Below are 19,567 nucleotides of genomic sequence, written 5' to 3' on the forward strand. Positions count from 1 at the left end.
ATTGAATATACGGCCTGCGCCGCCATAGCGGAACGACGCCCGACGGCAGCGCCGCGCTGGTTTCGCTTCTTTCGCCTTCAATCTCGAAACTCTCTCGCACGCTGCGCTTTTCGCCGCCACGCGCTCGCCCCTTGGTGCCTGCGGCGGTGGCCCCCACCGGCTGCGAGTGGTGTTTGACAGCGGGCCGTTCATTACAATTCTGCCCCTGTGATTCCCCTTCATGGGTCTTCCTCTTATTTCTGTCTCGCTCGGGCCAATTTTTCTTGGAGACGAGCTCTGCCTGAGGTCGTGACTCATCACGTGCGCGCCTTGAGTCGCCGGTGCACCGCTGAAATGCCGTGCTTCGGAGAAAAGTTCAAGCTGACTTAATATAAATGGCTGTCGCGTTGCTAATATTGAAAACACGCGTTTATCAGTGCCAGGAAAGCGTAGGCTATCGCTACCTTTGCCTGGGTACGTGTGTGATTCATCGAGCCGCAGTGCGTCTTGCTTCGCGCCGGTTCAGTTTGCCTACAGTCGATCGCTGCAGCAGCAGAAAAATAAGAACGAAATATTCCAGTGAACGGCAAGAGGCGCATTAGCCTGTTGACAACCCGTAACAAAACACACAAAGCAGACCTTCGAGACTGTTTTCTTTTGTCATTTCATCTGACGTCGTACAGTATATCCTGCCAATGCGCCAAAACTTCCCCTCCTTTGCAGGATTCAGCTGGCCTTTTTCACTCTACGGGCGTTTTTTACTTACCAAATCTATTTTCGTGCATTTGCGAACGCAATAACTGCGACTTTGTCTAGGTGCTGTGTAGCTGTCAAAGGGGTTGTTTACTTATGCAGCAGAACACGCATAGTGTATATAATGCGGTCAATTGCATTCCGAATCGCTATGGTACGAGGCTACGTAATATGACATAACAGATTACCAATACGGTCCGTAGGACACTGGCAGCAGCGTGGGACTATAGAATGGAATGCAGTACTCGAGCAGCAGCCGTGGTATCAGTTACGAAGCTGGTCAAATGTTCCAGCGGAATCCCCCGAGGCGGAGTAGATTTGTAATAAGGGAGTAATTACTCATTGACATCCACCCCAGCGCAGCCAAACGGCTACAAAGGACAGCCATACAGCTTTCTCAGAAACTTTTAAAGAAAAACTCGTCCTGGTCCGGGGTTCGAACTCGGGACCACCGCTTCACCGGAGCAGTCGCTCTACCAATTGAGCTAACCGGGACGGCAAGCTTATGGTAGGGCGAGAGCGAATTGATCAATAACTCGAAGTGGGAACAGTGTTGGTCAAATGTTTTAGGGGAATCCCCCGAGGTGGCTAGAAAGCTGTCCTTTGTAGCCGTTTGGCTGTGCTCGGTTGGATGTCAATGAGTAATTACTCCCTTATTAGTTATGAAGCTTACATACTATATCACGCGTGCTGTTGTAGAGTTGTTAAAAATATTGATCGCCATAATCCCGGCAAAGCTGTTCAATTAAAAAACCAGCCCCAGGCGGAAATAGCATTCGTACCCGTACTTATTATCCGTAGCGGCTTATTCATATGGCTTTATTCAGCGAGACTGAATCCTTAACACACATGCCCACCTGTGCGTTGTCACTGCAGGCAAAAATTCCGATGAATAAGTGCCCATTTACATCAGATATACGAAGGAGTACTAATTCTGATAACGTGAACTACAAAGCTTTTTTGTAGAACAGAATAATTATTTATTTCGAGTCATTTGTACACTGTCACTGCAATATCTAAGACGCAGTGTGCGAAATGCCGTTCTGTATTGCAAGTGCCTTGAGTACAAAACCTTCGTAGGATCACTCTTTCGATACACTGAAATTGGATAGGATCCATATACAATGCGACCAACTGCCTCAAACTCGACAGGATTCAGAGAGTCGCTGCAAGGTTTATCTGTAATAAATACGGCTACATTCACTTATCAACTCAGCTGCGCGAAGCTAACGACTCTCAAAGCCAGAGCCAGGTACAACTTCTTGAAGATAATTAAACCAGAATTACTTCAAAATCAAAACTAACGAAACATCAAGATATTGCCAACGCAAGTTTATTCCATTACAGGCTAAACTAATTGAGTGTTTAAAGTCAGTTATTTTTCGCGCGCTCTCTAACGTTGGAAGAGCACCAGATTCTGCTGTATCATATTCATTACTAAGCGGGTATGTACAGCGCACAGAAAAAAGTTGTGCATGCCACTGGCGCAGGGCAATATGATGTAATTTCTTTTTGTGATGCAAATGAATGTTTGTGCCTTTGTGACCGTCGACATTGTAAACAATGTTAGAAATAAAATTTGTTCTGACATGACTCGGCTTTTGTGCTTGAGCATTGCGCTTGTGATACTGCATTTCTACTTGTTTTACATACACTACCTATGATCACAATGTCCAGCCTGTTTATATGATTTTTTTTACCTTGTTGTACTGTTTACGTCTGTAGAGAGAAGGCTTGAATATGGGAGTCTTGACAATAAAATACAAAATAAAAAAGGGGCAGGAGGGAAGCCTCAGCCTGCAAGTCAACGTTTCGACTAGAGGACCAGTCCCTTTGTCGAAACGTTCGCTAGCGGACTGAGGACTTGTTTACTTTGCGATTTGTTTTTTCACTCCTGTTGTATTCCCTCAGTGGCTGAGAGTATTAATAAAAAGAAAACTACGTTGAGGGCGAGCCAATATGTGCTAAGATTTGACAAAGCACTGCAGTAGAAAGAAACCTGCAGTCATGGGGTCATAATGGTCATGACAAATATGCTGCGCAGTGTAAAAAAACTTACATTTGTGCGCAAGTATCTGTTGAAACAAGATGACGTTATTTAACCTGCATCGATCACAATAATATTTTTTTCGCGCTTTTTTTATTGTTCCGTTCGTGTTTCATTTGCAAAAGGTAGTATTACTCAATTCTTGCAGTTTATTGTCACTGGGTGATAGGGCATTACGTGAATTTTATGGCTCACAAAATTAGAACATGTCGGGAAATTTAAATCTCGACCGGTGAATACAAATGAGAAGGCGAAAAGTAAGTAGGCTTCGGTCGATGGAGTCATGCCACGAGTAGTGACCATCTACAAAAACCGTTCATCATGCATCGAGAGCGGAGAGCCACAGCGCTGTTATTTAGCCTCCATGTTGAGCCAAAACCGGTCTCTTTCGGCATTCTCATTCGGCATTCCCATTGGTACTTCACATGTCTACGAGTAGCCAGGGTCTGAGGCTAGCGTATTGCTCGCCTGTCATCCTTCAGTAATACGAGCATGTCACCAGTGTGGTTTTAGAAAATGAATGAGTAAAACGGCATTCGAAGTATTGACTGAAGGTTTAACTTGTCTCGGTGCAATTTATGATTTTAGGATTCTATGATGCTAAGATTCAACGCTTTCATGATGTGCAAGCACACCCAGCAATTCTGGACAAAAGATTTCTTTCAACGGGAAAGACTCTATGAGCGCAATTTTGTCATACATCGTAAGATTTCACTACAGCCATCAGTAAATCCACAGATCTCCCGTCCGCAGTCTTGAATTTGTTTGCTATTAATGTTATTGCTCTCGTTACAAGCGTTCCCCATTTGTCTTCTATGGTGGTTTTAACGGCTCAATCAATCAGCAGCTCAAAGCAATGTCATTAATTTAATGAGGGAGCTTTTCCTTATTAGGTTCTATCTCTCTCAAAGCTACGCCATCTTGATCTGCTCGACCATTGTGGGCGTCAGTGATAAACCCTCGGGACCAAGAAACTTGCAGACCCTATCTTTTCTCGGTTTCTTTGTTTTTCTCCCTCTATCAGGCGCGGAAGCTGAAAATGAGACGAAATCAGTCTGACAGGGCGTGTCAACGGCATCGTGCTGATCCTGGCGGAGGCCGTAAACTGAACCAGGCGGCACGGAAAGGCTCCGATTTGTCTCGGGGCTATACGTTAGCCCGCGAGGCGGATCTAAAACCACTCCTGCCACCGGACCGTGCTTGGAGGGGTAGCGTTCAGTATGCTTGCGCATTCCGTGCACATCACCGCGCGCTAATCCCCGGCTCCCTCTGCGACTGCGCTTCCTGTCTGCCGAACGCCGAGCGATGTAATCCAGTCACACGCTCGAGCGCACCGCAGCCCATCGTGCGACGCACCGTGGCTGCTCACACGCAGCGTTCGTCAAAACCGATTGTCGCTGAACACCGCGGGAGGCGCGCGCGGGATCTCGCACACGAAGGTCGCTCGTGCGGTGCGCAGGCTTCGTTTACCCGGGTTGTCTGCAGCGCTGAGCGGGCTGCGAGGCGAGCTCGTGCCTGGATACCAGGTGCCAACAATCGCCAGACTTCACTTAAATGCAATGGCGGTATGAGAGTATCTGGCGCGCGAGCCCCGGTCTTGTACAGCCGACAGTGAAACTGTTGCCTATATCAAGACAGCCGGAGCGAAAAGTGCTGTCGAAAGTAATTCACGCTTACACGTCTTAAACACAGCCGTCTTTGGAGCACACCGTGGTGGAGGGCTGTGGAGTAGTTTCGAAGATATCGCTGGATTCTCGGACGTGTAGCCAAGCTTTTAGTGCACGGGGCATTTTGGTTTGGTTTAGTTTGGTTTATGGGGTTTAACGTCCCAAAGCGACTGAGGCTATGAGAGACGCCGTAGTGGAGGGCTCCGGAAATTTCGACCACCTGGGGTTTTTTAACGTGCACTGACATCGCACAGTACACGGGCCTCGAATTTCTCCTCCAAAGAAATTCAACCGCCGCGGCCGGGATCGAACCCGCGTCTTTCGGGCCAGCAGCCGAGCACCATAGCCACTGAGCCACCGCGGCGGCGTAAGGGGCATTTTCACATTGTGCCACTGGCGAAATGCGGCCGGCGCGGCAGAGATCGAGTGCGCAAAATCGAGCTCAACAACCCACTGACTGACCGCAGCGGGTGAGGCGCTGTCCGATCACGAATCGCTCTCACGTGAGTTCAACTTGGGAACCGAGCCCCAGAATGCGCGAACCCTTGGAGCCTCGACATTCAGAGCGTCATGCTTCAAATGACGCCGGTTCCTGCAGACTTTCGACAGGTGCCATTTCCATGGGAAGTGGTGCGCCCTTCCCAGGATGACGGTGGGAAGCAAGGATACCTGCTGGTGCAACTGCAGCGTCGGTACTGTCGTGACACCGTTAGGTCGCGCTCAGCCTGCCGAAATGACGTGAGAGAATCCTAATCTGTCCCGGTAATCCTTGCTCGCTAAAACAGGGCCACACTGCCAACGCTGCAAACGCCCTCCTCAGCAATGACAAACACGTCGGCTTGTTTCCCAGCCCTGCGACAGCGCATGGGGCGGCTTCCGCTGGTTGGCCCTCCACGTTGCTGAAGCTCGCGATACCGGCGTATAGCTATCGCTGCGAGAGATCCGCGCTTGTCGGCGGGGAATGCGGATGAGACTCGCTCGTTCTTCTTGCCTACTCCCCGCGGTACTTTGCGGGTGAAGTATATAAGCATGTAGACAGCCGAAAACCACGAGCGCTTGGAAGTCTGGGTGATTCATGCACGTGCACTCGGCGATTAGCATGCTCAGAGAGGGTCAGACCACCGGCAGCCTGCGTGACAAGTGGAGAGAGGAGCATTACGAAGCCATACGACTCTTGCATGTGTGCTAGCCGCCACTGAAGCCGAGCGCTACGTTCGTTACGTGCTTTGACTCTCCACACTGTATAGTTCGGGCAGCTCAGCGGCATACGGTGCACATTTACAGTTACACTGCGCGCTTCCTGCGACACGTCCTGGAGTCCGGTGTAGCAGCAGTCACCGAGTGTCGAGTAAAGTGTCCCTAAACACGTAAAGGAGGCCTTCAAAACGAGTGAAGAATTAACACTGCGGCGATGCACTATTGGATGCGATTGACTTGGGGAATAAACAAGGCAGGGAGGTGGGGAGACAAAGCAAAGAGAAAGGAGGAACGCGATGGCAGTTCGCGCGAGGGGAGGCAACAAAAACAACGGCAACAATTCGCTGGCGGTCGCAGAGGCGTGCGGACTTTGTTGTACGAGAGAGCAGCGAGCTCTTTCCTCTTTTTGCACCAACAGACGATGTGTGAGGCCGCGGGGTCGCGCCTTTCTTTGAGTTGAGACAATGGTCGATTGTGCAACTGACTTAGCGCCGAAGGAAACGTAAAGCAGCCTACGCACACAATAGTGCATCCGGTTCAATAGAGGCCGCCATGCCAGCCATGCGCCAGATCAGACACGAACCACCCGGCCGGCAGGGATCCCGTGCCTTGCTCACGCGGGACGTCTCGTGGCGCATAGAATGGGCTTAGGACGATACGATTCCGCTCTGTCGAAGAGGCGGCTGCTGAGAGCTGGAGAACCGCTGCCTGAGCAAAGCGGAAACTGGAGCAGACGTCATTCTATGAGAGGCATACAATATTACACAGGCTGTTTGCACCGTAAGTTCTGTTCGTGACTGGCCGACTTTGCTGGCGTTTCTTCACGGTTATCACGATTGGCCAACGCACCGGCGCGAGCCAAACGCGGCCATCGTCACTTCTTCGTCAACTTCGTCAGTTCTGCCGCAGATTAACTGATGCCATGGTGCCTGCACCGGATGTCATCACCCTACAGCCGATTTTACTATAGAGCATGGCAGCGAGCTGCGCTCTAAGATGTGTGCATGTAACACACGTTAATGCCTGTATACTGAGCGCAGATCGCACGCAATGACCCTCTGAGCACTCACATAAGGCAATTTTGCGAAAAATAAAAATAAATAGCGCTCTTAAATATCGACAATATAACCTCAGACCCCCGTAAATTATTTTGAAACGAGGAAACTCTGGAATGAAGTTTTGAGGCTGTTCCTGCCACGCTTTCGGTTTAACTGGCTGCAAATAATTTTCTCAGCCCACGTGAAAATTACATCCTTTCACCTCATTATGTGTCCTTTCATCTGGATCACGACAAAAAAGTGCGCGAATACAAGTCTAAAACTGAATCTTTCAGTTTTTCTTTTTTCCCCAAAACAATTCGACAGTGGAACCGCTTGCCCTCGCTGTTGTGGCCGTACACTGCCAGTGACGAATTTTCATCTGCACTAAATGGTGTAGCGACCCTGAAATGACTCATTTCTGCTTTTTTTTTTACCCATTTCACTGCAGATACGGTTTGCTGGTTGCACCTCGATGTGATAACTATTTTCCTATGCTTCTCTACGTGTGTGTTCTCATTTCGTAGTTTCTGTATCTCCCCTGGCATACGTCACGATTACATGTGATGACAGCCTTGTCCCTCTTGTTATATAAGCACATGCATACATTCCCATTTTCGTGTGTATGACCACGTATGAGCTTTTTTGTTATTATGCTGTATACTTTTTGTGTTGTTCTCATCACTTGTATGTGACGCGTTTCGCATTTTACATTGTGCTGTATACTTTTGCGTTTGTAACCCCACCACTGTAATGCCGAAAGGCGCTGTGGGTATCAGATAAATAAAATAAATAAATAAAGCAAACTGCAGAACAAACGTCTGATTTAAATATATTGCTTGCAGGAATGCGTGCACGTGCCGTTAGAGTAAGCGGTCATGGCAAAGCGCTGAACAGACGCGAATCGCCGCCAAAGCGCTCGCGCAAGCATGAAAACGGCCCTGCCTAAATTCCGATGCATTCACTGAAGCTCGCAGAAAGTTAGGCATCCGAAATACTACATGAACTCAAAACCTCTTACAACGGCCGCAGTTATAACGAACGCTCGCTCATTAGAGCGTGGTACTACTGATAAAGTACGTATTAGGGCGATGACACTGCGTGCGAGTTGAAACGAACAACCACGATCACCAAACTCGGCCCCGCAGTCCAGGCACTCGTGCTTCCCACCAGTGCGGAGACTATATAGAGTCTCCAACACCCGCGAGCCCCTCCCCACCTTGCAGGAAAGACTGTGGCGATCCGCAACAAATGTCGAAGAAAATTAGTGCGTGCGCGTGTGCCGGCTGTGCAAAGCGCCTAAAAACGAACCAGGACCGTGCTGAGCACGAGAAAGGGCACTGAGGCAGCGTTGAAAGCGAAACTATACTGCACACGGTCTGTGATCGAGCAATGGCAGCTGTTTAGAAACTTCTATGCCTTACTAGCCCAGGCGGTGACGTGGCGTGCGTCACCTGCCCAATCGGCTGTCCACCTCCGCACGTGCGCTGCGCCAGCTTCATTGTTGCATCCTTACTACTTCTTTGTGGACCGGAGATGAGGAGGCCGACTATCACCAGTTGCTGTCAAGGCTTCAATCACGATTATTATATCGCGCCCCTCAGGCAGCTCTTCTGGGGTTCTGGGCAAGCAGCGCATGGCCGTGCGAGGGTGCTTGGAAAACACCACGGTAGGCTTAGCTTTGAAGAAGCAGACGTGTCATGACGGCCTTTTTAAATGAACAAACGCGACTTCTGTCTGACCGTATTTTTGGATGTTTCGGTTTATTGAGGTTTAACGTCCCAAAGCAACTCAGGCTATGAGGGACGCCGTAGTGAATGGCTCCGGAAATTTCGACCACCTGGGGTTCTTTAACGTGCACTGACATCGCACAGCACACGGGCCTCTAGAATTTCGCCTCCATCGAAATTCGGCCGCCGCGGCCGAGATCGAACCCGCGTCTTTCGGGTCAGTAGCCGAGCGCCGCAACCACTGAACCACCGCGGCGGGTGATTTTTGGATGTAGTACGGGAAGTGCACTTACTACGAACTTCGGATACAACGAACAAAATCAGCGTGATCATCAGGTTCTCATCATCAGAATACGAAAGTATTCTGTGGCTGCTCAACGTATCTTCAAATACAATATCGTGCTCACTTCCAGGGGCCAAACTATCTCGACCTAGTTCGTCCGCACCCGCAAAAAATCTCGGCCAGGCTTGTAGCCATTCAGGCCGCAGCGAACTCTTCCTTTAACCATGCTCACATGCTCTTTGCCCTCCACGTAAGTCTTTCCTCAAGTAAAGATGTGCCTAATTTCTGTATAACATCGATATATGGTACCACAAAAACTTTCCTGAGATTTCAAAACGGGTCTATCGAGAACAAAAACGAAAAAGACAGGCCGCTAAGAAGCCGACGAAGACGCTCGAAGTGTCCTGTAGTTTTTTGTTGGCGCTAACCTTGTTTTAAAATTAAAGGTACACTGAAGGGAAATATCAAACCAAGCAAGACAGACAGATTGTTCCTTGGGAACGCTAGTGACGTTTTTTCTGCTCTGAAAGGTGCCTGCGTTGCTGAGAAAACCGCAAAGGTAAGACCCGAAAATCTTCCACATTCAAGCGCCTGTGAAAAATGAACTGCCGTGACGTCATTTCTATGACGTCTTTGCAATCCGATCTATGACGTCTTTGCAATCCGAGCAGTCAGAAGCGCCACTTCCAGAAACCGGCAATGCGGTCGGAAAACGAAAACCGAATGTCAACAGATCAGTGGTCACGGCGTCAAGGGGCCAGACCAGGCCGCCTCCGCGCCTATTTCGATGGCCACTCTTTCAATGGGCCCACTGCGCTGAATCGCGTGCATCTGCGTCTCATTGCAACGCGCGTCTACGGTACAGGTACCCTCCGTGGTTGCGAAAGAAATACGTTTCAGTTATCGAGGGCAGTCGCAGACTACAGGACAATTTGCTCATCGCGCTCACGCATGTATACGTCGGCGACGATAACGCCAGCGTGTGGCCTTCGATGCGCTGTGTGCGGTAGTGAAGTACACGTAAGCTCCGAGGGATCCTCAAAAACACCTGAGCAGCAAACGCGCTCAAACGTGCATTCAATCTAAGGGTAAAGCTGCACGCTCATTTATCATGTGCTAGCGATTATCGCGTGACTGTTGACTAACTACGCAGTAAGTGTGATCGCAGACAGCCCTTGTGATTGACTCTGCTGTGGTCGTTGCGATTTCTACAGTCGTGAATTACTTCCAGCGGGTTGTAACCAGAAATGAATCAAGGTATACGTTCCGTTCATCTGTAGTCTGCGGCCTGCCGCGGCTATGGCTATCGGCAGGGGAGTGCGCGCACGATCTCGACGAACACGCATCAGCTGGTTGAACATTTTTCTCGCGGACAACCCAGCCTTGCATACCTACCGGCGCCTCACGTACTGCGCATCGTGACGACCCGCGCTCGGAAAATTACAAGCCAGGTGAAAGGTGATAGCGCATGCGTGGGGTAACTCAGATATTTTTCAGCGCATCTAAAGGCATAATCGCCTTCCCACTGCTTAGAAAGCGTGAAATACCACGCGCTCGCATAGCATTTCACATGTTTACGATGTACTATCGCGCTCAATATGAGTTGCAACGCGCGGTCATCGACCGGGGTTCGTTCCGTGGGGTGCCTCCTCCAAACAGTCGCTCGGAATTTTGGGAGAAACTGCTGTTCCAGGAAACAACAGCACCCCCGCTCAGGAAAAAGTTTTTCCCAGAATTCCGAGCGACTGTTTGGAGGAGGCACCCCACGGAACGAACCCCGGTCGATGATCGCGCGTTGCAACTCATATTGAGCGCGATAGTACGTACATGCGTGCGCGTGTCTGCAGGAGCCCGCACCAAAAATAAAGAAACGAACACTTTGTAATTTCATAACACCCTGCACAAAGCCTGCATAAAGTAGCCGTTTCGACGCCTGAAGTGGGGACGAAATCGCTTCACCGGCCGCGTAGCAAGCCCGCAAATCGTGAATGCCGTTCAGAGCTTGAGAGCTTGCGGTTCGAAACTTGCTGCGTACAACGGCTGCAAGGAGCCTGAGTGCACAGAATGCGAGGCAAAAGATTCGGCGTTCGTGTTTGCTACTAACCTTTCTCTCTGTCGCCTGTTTTAACTACAAGACTCTTCGCATTCTCGGCTATGCTCGGTGCGCAGCTTTCCACTTCTTTCGACGATGGTTGCCCATCGAGACTTCGAAATAGCGTTCCTTCGGAAATCGTCACTCGTCGCCGCTGCACAAAACTTTTAAGTGACCGCGCCACGTCTGCCCCGCTTTTACGCAAAATTCTGGCTTATAAAAGCGTTGCTGTCGGTAAAAAAGGCACATTTGTTATGGTAGAGCACCGGACGCGAAATTCGGAGGTCGTTGGTTCGGATCTTGCCGGCGGCATGTGGTTGTTTTTCTTCTGCTTTCTAATCAATTATCTTTAAAATAATCACCCTATCAATCTCCTATTGATGAACACCAAATGAAAAAAACATCCCCATGCTGCTTGGCTTCGGTGCGTGGTGGCTTCCGTCATGTATATTTGCTATCAGGTGTCCTTAACGTATCAGTCTAGCCTGACAGAGTATTCCTGTTTAGAGTCCCTTCAATGCAAGCCAATTACTTCAACTGAAGTTCTGCTACAGATCTGCCAAAGTTTAGAAGTGTTTCTGTGAGGATTCGTCGCTCCTGCACGGGGTCGCGGACATCCTTAAAAAAGCACACAGTGCGGTCACAGTCTACGTGGACTGAGAGCTGTGGTGCTTCAAACGGTTTTTCTCTAGACAGCCGGAGTGAACGGCGCTGCAAGCTCCCTCATCGTGGTGTCGTCCTTTCACAGGCCAGGACCGCAAGCGTCCTCCGACCTTTCATTGTATCGACTTGCCTCCGGCACAGCCTGCTGTTGTGTGTGGAACATGTAGCGACCGCCACCGCAGTCAGCCCGCGGCGGCTACAGGAAAGAGACGCCGGACAAGTCGAGACCTCGCGCGTCACACTCGATCGGCTCCGAGGTCGCGCGCGGAACCGGAGAACAACGGCGCGCACCTGAATGTGAGCGCTGGTGTCCGTGGGAGCCCGGAATCCAGCCTCTTCCGCGTTGCCCGCTCTCCCGCCGCATCTTGGCTCAGAAATCAGCGTGGCAGCGCAAACACCGCGGGCGAACATGTCGGCGCGTCGTTGAGCAAACACTTGTCGTGGCGCGTCCGCTTGGCTCACCTCGACGTGGGCATGATGGAATTGCTGTGACTTTTCGCGAGGATCGGGCAGGCGCTGCATCGAAAGCCGCATTCAAGAAAAATAGGCGAGGTGGAAAGTATCCGCTGAGAAACCTTTAGTTGGGCGATATTAGACGCTAAAGCGGCAACCCTTTCGAAAGAAAAACTTCCGCAGTTCTAAATGGCAGTCGTAATCGTTACCTTTAGCCTAAACTTTCGAATGTGTCGGGATTTTAATAATCATCAGCCTAACTGCGTACACTGCAGGGCAAAGGACTCATCCATATCCCTCCAATTAACCCTGTCCTGTGCCAGCTACCCCCCTGATCCCCGCAAATTTCCTAATCTCATCCGTTCACCTGACTCTCGACGCCCCCTGCTCCTCTTGCCATGTATTAGAATACACTTCGTCGCCATTAACGACCGTTGGTTATCTTGCCTGGGCATTACATGCCCAGCCTATAGCCATTTATTCTCGACTTCGACTAGGATATCGCTAATTCGCGTTTGTTTCCTGACAAATTCTGCTCTCTTCCTGTCTCTTAACGTTACCCCTATCATTTTCCCTTCCACAGCTCACTGCGCTGTCCTAAAATTAAGTTTGGCCTTTCTAATTAGCTTCCACATTTCTGTCTCATAGGTTAGTACCGGTAAGATACAGCTGTTATATACTTTCGTCTTGAGGGATATAGGTAAAGTGCTATTCGTTACCTGAAAATGCCTGCCAAATTCACTCCTCCCCAATTTTCACTCTGCTAGTAAATTCACTCTCGTGGTCCAGATCTGCGGTAACTACCTGCCCTAAGTACAGATTTATTCCATTAACACTTCCAGTGTTTCGCTACCTATGGTAAGCTGTTGTTCCCTTCAGGACTGTTGAGGATTACTTTATATTTCTTCACAGTAAGAGCCGCCGCGGTATCTCACTGGTTATGGCACTCAGCTGCTGATTCAAAAGACGCGGGTTCGATGCCGGGCTTCGGCGGTCGCATTTCGATGGAGACGAATTGCTAGAGGCACATGTACTGTGCGAGGTCAGTGCACGTTAAAGAACCCCAGGTGGTCGAAATTATCCACTGCGGCGAACCTCATAGCATAAGTCGCTTGGACACATTAAAACCCATGAAACCAAACTAAAACCAATCTTCATATTAATTTTGAGACTCACCCACCATTCTGCTTTGTCTGTGTGGGACCTCGATTATTCTTCGCAATTCAGCTCCTGAGTTGCTTGTAAACGTAATGTCATTGGCGAATCACAAATTGCTATGGTATTCCCCATTATCTTTGACACGAGGAATTCGACGGGACCATAAAAAATTCCAAACGTATTTCTGAAACGATACGCTAAATGGGTTTCCAAATAATTGTTTGTTATATACAATAAATCGCTGGAAACTGATGAACTACCGGAAAGGCAGAAAACAGCCAACGTAATCTCGATACATAAATCAGGAAACCCTTGCCAATGCTTCCAATTATCTCCCTATTTCACTTACTGTACGGCATGTAAAATCCTAGAACAGTTCTTTTTGAAGCATATTACAGTATTTGTTGAAGACCATAAATTAATTATTCCCGATCAACACCACTTCGCAAAAGGTTCGTCCAAGACAACATAATTACTGGAAACCGTCCATGACCTAGCTATAACAATTGGCAAGGTGGTGCAGACCGATATGGTGTTCCTTTATTTATCATAAATCTCCTGCCTTGATTTATCATAAGTCACTGTAAACTGCACTATAAGTAATTTCACTTTTTTAGTAATGAGACAATCACCGTTTGTTTGAAAGCACACTTTTATGTTGACGTTAATATGTCTACTATTTTGAAAACAGCCAATAGGATTTGACAGATCGTTATCCGGGGTGCCGCACTGCATGGCGCTTGTCCCCTTCTTTTCCTTCTTTTTGTTAATGATCTTAGCACGAATATCGACGCTTCAGTACGCATGCTCGCAGACGACTGTGTTATCTACAAATAAATTAATACCAATCATCCAATCATAAACCAATCATCCTGCATTTCCTCACTGGAACTAGTTCAAAACAACTCAGTCCGTTTTATTATCTTAACATATAACCGCACTGCAAGCATCGCTTCCATGAAACAGAGCTTATCCTTACCCAGCCAATCACTGCGAAGAAAACTTTCCCGTTTGTATTTGTTCCACAAAATCCACCACCATCGTTGTTAACCTAGTCATTTCGTTATCGGTCCTAACTATCGTGCATAGCGGGTTGATCGTGCTCATAAGGTTGGCTCTACCTCATTCTTTTATCGCTCATACGTCTACTGATTGCAACTATCTTCCCGCAGCCATCACCTCTGACTATACGTTCTTTTTCTTCAGCTCTTGTTTAGTTGTGACGTCGTGACTTGAGTCTTTTCAGTCAATAATTTTTCTTGTCCTTTCCACGGATTTCTTTACCTTTCATTATGCATTTTATTTCACTAAATCCTGTTTGTTTTTTTATTTTTCCGCGTGCACTAATTCTCAGGCATTGTCTTTGCCGCATTTATGTAGCTTTTGTTTATGCATTTTAACCCACTCCCCTCGGTAAAGATACAGCGTGTGAGGTTAAGTATTGCTACAGAAGGTTCAGTATTAGAATTTATAACCTCGCTTGTGTTCAATAGCCTTGGTTCCTTGCTCGGTAGACGTCGTGCTTAACCTGCTAGTCATCGAATATCATCGCGGCCAGCCGCTTGCATTCGCGGCGGACGGTCCGCTGTTTGACGGGGCTCGTTGGTTCTTCAGGACCTCCATGCCAGCAGGTCAGATCAGCGCGAAAAATGCTTGGCGTGCTCGTGCTCCCATAGCCGGTAGAACTGCGCCGACCGCAGATCTTGTCCTACGGCGTTCGGAGTCTGAGGCTTGTCCCTTGGCTGTTCATCTCCCCCCCCCCCCCCCCCTCTTCCTGTATTTCCTGTGCCACTCTCCACTGTCAGCGTACGTTTTCTTCTCTACAAGCCCCGCAGCCTCTATCTTTTTATGTTCTAAAATGCTGATGTTTGCGCCTTAATCGTGTTTTATCCGAAGGGAAGCTGTTCGATAGTCGTATTTTAATCCGCTGTGTCCGTGGCACAGTGGTGTACAATACCTCGAAACTCCCCGATAGTGGTATGCACAGACAGCGCGACGCTCAAAACTGATCGAGCCGGAAACTTTCACTATGCCGGGCCTCGCACCTTGTTACTTCCGCACAGTGTACTCCAGCGAGTTCCGCTGCGCATTCGCATACACTCTCCAGTGACGTCGATGAGCCCCAGGAGATGAGAAAGACAGCTGTCTCCGCAACATTTTTGTCGCGGAGTATTCTACGCGTTCTGAGTCTAATGCCGCATGGAGATGGGTCCTTTTATGCCCCCAGCACCTGCGGCGTGCTCTTGTCTCATCGGGACTGCAGCAGCTATAGAAACTGTAGTGAGATCTGCCGTTTTTATTGCGCATTACCACATTATATGCTGCCAGTGCTGTCAACCACTGCTCTAAGAGCCGCGGTATCCCTTGATGGAACTTCCGACACCGCTGCTATGAGACGTGTTTCGTGCGTACTATCGGCCGATACTGTCTTCTTTGTCGTCAGCACGGCAAATACTGTGCGGGCCGAAATAAAGAGAGCCAGGTGGCACGTTTCCGCACCGTGCCCGCCGAATTCGCGCTCGCCGTCTTCGTCCGAGCAGTCGCCGTCTTCGACCTACCGCGCTCGGCCACATCGAGTCGGCGACGAGTGAGGCAGACATTCGTCCCGGTTCGACTTGCCCGCGCCTCGCGGCGGCCTGGTTCTCCCCTTGGCGACGATCGGCGTCGGAATCTCTCTCCCCCCTCTCGTCTCCCTGCCACCGCCTCTCCGACTGGAGAATGCACTTCCAGGAGTTTTTATTGCGACAACACAACTCGGGAAAGCGGCAAACGACACTCGTGACTTTCTCTTGCTGCCATGCACTTCATTACCTCCTTCCCCCACTCTTCCCCTCCTGCAGCTGTACGTTTTTGCCCCTTCGCCTATATGCACTTATTACTTTTTTTTTTCAAAGGACTCGTTACTATTCCTTTTTGTAATCTGTCACTTCTTATTTTGTCAATTTAGCCGGTTTCGCGTTGTTTCTGCTCCTGTCGCGTGGGGTATTCGGGTGGCACGCATATCACCTTGGACTCGGGATTCCACAGACGGACGGCTCTCGGGCGGCCGACGCGGAGCAGACGCGCGGAGAAAGCAAGAAAAACGAAACAAATCAAACAAACAAAGACAAAAAAGAAAAGTCGCGAAAACAAACCAATCCAAGATCTACCGTATACAGGAAACTTATGGAGAAACGGGTTGCGTTACATTTCTCTCCGCGTCTTCCTCCTGCGACTTTTTTCTTTTCTTCATGGCGCGCAGCTCTTGCTGCGGTTCATCACAGCCCTCGCTTGTTTTTCCTTACTTGCTTCTTTCCCCTCCCTTTTTCTCTGCCTCGCTGGCGGTCTGTTTTTGTTTTGTTCGCGCTTAATCGGGCTTGGCGCGGTCGTCTTCCAAGTGCTTGGGGTGTTTTCCTCAGAGCGAGGCGGCTCCGGCCGCAGCAGTGGCGCTTGTACAGTAACATCGTTCGATCGGCCAGCAAGAAAAAGCCAGGCAGGTAGTCGGCAGGACGGACCGGTTCCAGGCTCTTTTCACCTCAGGCGCTGACCTTGAATTCGGACTCTCGCAGTTTTTTGCACGCGGCAGCACGCTCGGGCTGGCAGCGCCGCGCTCCGTCCGAAACTGTCCTCTCTTTCGCTTTTCTAATTAATTCTCGCTCCTCTTGTCTCTAAGTGCTGTTTTTTTTTTCTTCCCGAAGTGTCGTAGTCCGCGCTTCTAAATCCTAATATCCTCCTCCCCTTCCTGCCGCTGCCGCGGCTATATAACCCGGCCTACCATTTATTTGCCTTCTATTTCTCTAGTCTCCTCATGCACGAGGAAGGGCGGTTTTGCGTTGTCGAGAGGTGGAAGGGTGTTGTTCCGCGGCGCTAGGCGACATCGTCGCAGGGGCGCGGCTAAAACGTTCGTTTTATGCGCGCACACTTTCTCCGATGTCGCGACCTTTTCCTCTCTCCCTCTGTCTAATTCTCCTTAGCCCGTATGTCGGAGTGCGCGCCGCCGTCGCGTCACATGCTTCATTTTTTTTTTGTTCGTTTTCTTCAACCTTGTCTGCTGCCTTCGCTAATCACGCTTTCATTTTCTTTTCCACTTAGGTTTCTAACGCTAAAAGAGAGAGAGAGAGAAGCATTATAACGTTTGCACGAAATGATTTCACACAATTTCGCGGCCGTACTGTCAGAGCTCCAGTCCAGTTCTGAATGGCGTTCCCCAGGGATCCATTTTAGGGCCGCTGCTATTCCTGGTGTACATTAATGATATAACAAAAATACCTAGTTCACCCGAATTAATAATGTACGCCGATGATACAAATGTGTTCTTCAAAGCCCAGTCAAATGAATCCCTGGAAGAAGCAGTTAACACTTACCTTTCTAATCTCTCTACATGGTTACGAATGAATCGGCTAGGACTAAATACTAGCAAAACTAAATATGTCGTTTTTAAGCCAATCAATAAAAAAGACTCCTATGCAATGAATATAAAGTTTGAAAACACGCTGATCAGCCAAGTAAGTGACCAAAAATTTCTGGGAGTCTGGTTCTCTGAGGATCTTTCATGGACGTGCCATATTCTTAAGCTCACCACTGATCTCTCCCAAGTAGTGGGTAGCATATGCAGAATACAGAGTCTATTACCAACATGGCTAAAAATAAAATTGTATCACTCTTTATTCTACTCCAGGTTATGTTATGGCATCTTAACATGGGGCACAACGACATATTCAAACTACGACAGGTTATTGGTCCTACAAAAAAGAATGTTAAGAATGTGCGAAAACTTCCATGGAAACATCAGAAACTTACCCACACAACCACTTTTCACAAAATATTCTATGCTCCGGGCCGACCAGGTGTACTATTTCAAGTTACTTCTATGGATTCATAAATACAAACTCTATCCAACTTCCTCAGGTAATTCATCTCGCTATTCAATCCGAAACCCTACACTTAGACTACCAGCTATAAGAACAAACTATGGCCGACAAACATTAAACTTTCAAACAATTAAGATGTTGAACAGAACCAATTTCAATGTAGATTTCTACAAAAGATTTCCTGTATTCAAAAAAGAGTGAAAAAAGGTTTTGGTTTCAAGCGGTTTTTCCTTTGCTTTGTAAATACATTGTGTGTTTTTGCATGCGTATTATCAACTAGAAAGAAGGAAGTCAGATAGAAAAAAAAAATATTTTGTGCTTTCTCTGTTCCAAAGTTCATTATTTTAGCCTTGCTACTACCCTGTTTTTACGCATTTATTTACATTTCATTATCAGATGTGCAAATGTTTTGTTTCATTCACAAGTGCAGTGCCGCTTGCCGAAATGTATTAATATTTTTTTTTGTGCTGAATTTGTATTGGGGGGCCGAGGCCCCGTCAGGCGTTGTTACGCCTTTAGCTTCGGCCCCCCCTTAGACACGTTCTAAGAAACAAATAAAGAAAGAAAGAAAGAAAGAAAGATTCAAGCTTACTTCGCATGCAATAAAGACCATTCATAGCTTTAAAAAGCGTGCACCTCATATACACATGGCCATGTAGTTGGAAGGATATGCGATCCACGTTATTAGGGAGAGCTTGCCAGAAATATTAGGACTATATGTGGAGCAGAAGAAGCGTTAGACGAAGGAGCAGATAGCCTCGATTGAATACAGGTCCATCTGTGCGCAATCGGAGGGAGAATGTTTCTGCAGTAGACGCGCCGAGCGTTTCGCGCCTGTAGTGTGCATGTTTTTTTCTCTCATTTCTCTTCGTGTTACATTACCGATGCAAGAAAAGTAACACACGTTTGCGGCAAATGCTACGAACGCCGTTCATTGCAACCAGATTGTAGCTGGCAGACGTCAATCCCGTGTGCTCATCTTCAGAGCGGCAGAAACCGCAGCAGATTGCCGGAGGGACAAGCAAAGTCGGGATTATTTGATGGCTCATAGCGGCGGCCAACGCCCCTCGTCGTCTCCTCACCCCCACTGCCCCTCTCCCACGCCCGTCCGACTACTGCCGCGCAGTGGTTTTCCTTTATTCTGCCACCTCAGCCTTTCTATCTGGGTCTAGGTCTTGCTATTCGCCCGTCTCCTCAAAGGGGGGAAAAACGCTCGTTAAAGAGAACGCGTTTCAGTTCCGCCTGCAGTGCGGCGTCACCAGGTGCATTCGCTTACCAGGAATAAATGCGCTGCGCCGTCTAAGAGACGAGTATCTTCGCACCGTGATTGCCGTTGTTTTGCCCTTTTTCACGGTTGTACCCCGCACGCCCGTGACTATCAGCTTTTCTTTCCATCGCAGAACAGCGAGTTTGGTGAGTTGCTTAGCATTCGCTCTGCGTAGAACGCGACGACAGCTATCCCCGTGTCCCTGGAACTGTTAGCAGGAAGGTTTTTTTTCAACGATAAGTGACCACCAGCGAGATCAAACTGGCTGATCATTTCCGCGACCACTGACGAACAGCGAAGAGCTGAGTTTCAACGGACGTCATGTGATGGCGAGCTGCACTTCATAGAAGCATTCACGGACTACGGCATGAACAACCGCTGGAGTTCCTGG

The 19,567-nt window shown here is 48.7% G+C and overlaps 1 pseudogene; it reads right to left on the reverse strand.

The window, feature by feature from the left end:
• Positions 1 to 11,527: 11,527 nt before the first annotated feature.
• LOC149352005 (uncharacterized) overlaps positions 11,528 to 19,567 on the reverse strand; it is a 40,791-nt pseudogene continuing 32,751 nt past the window's right edge.

The sequence above is a fragment of the Amblyomma mixtum genome, chromosome 3 (genome assembly GCF_055824585.1).
Source record: "Amblyomma mixtum isolate Tamu chromosome 3, ASM5582458v1, whole genome shotgun sequence".
In the NCBI taxonomy this organism is placed as follows: domain Eukaryota; kingdom Metazoa; phylum Arthropoda; class Arachnida; order Ixodida; family Ixodidae; genus Amblyomma; species Amblyomma mixtum.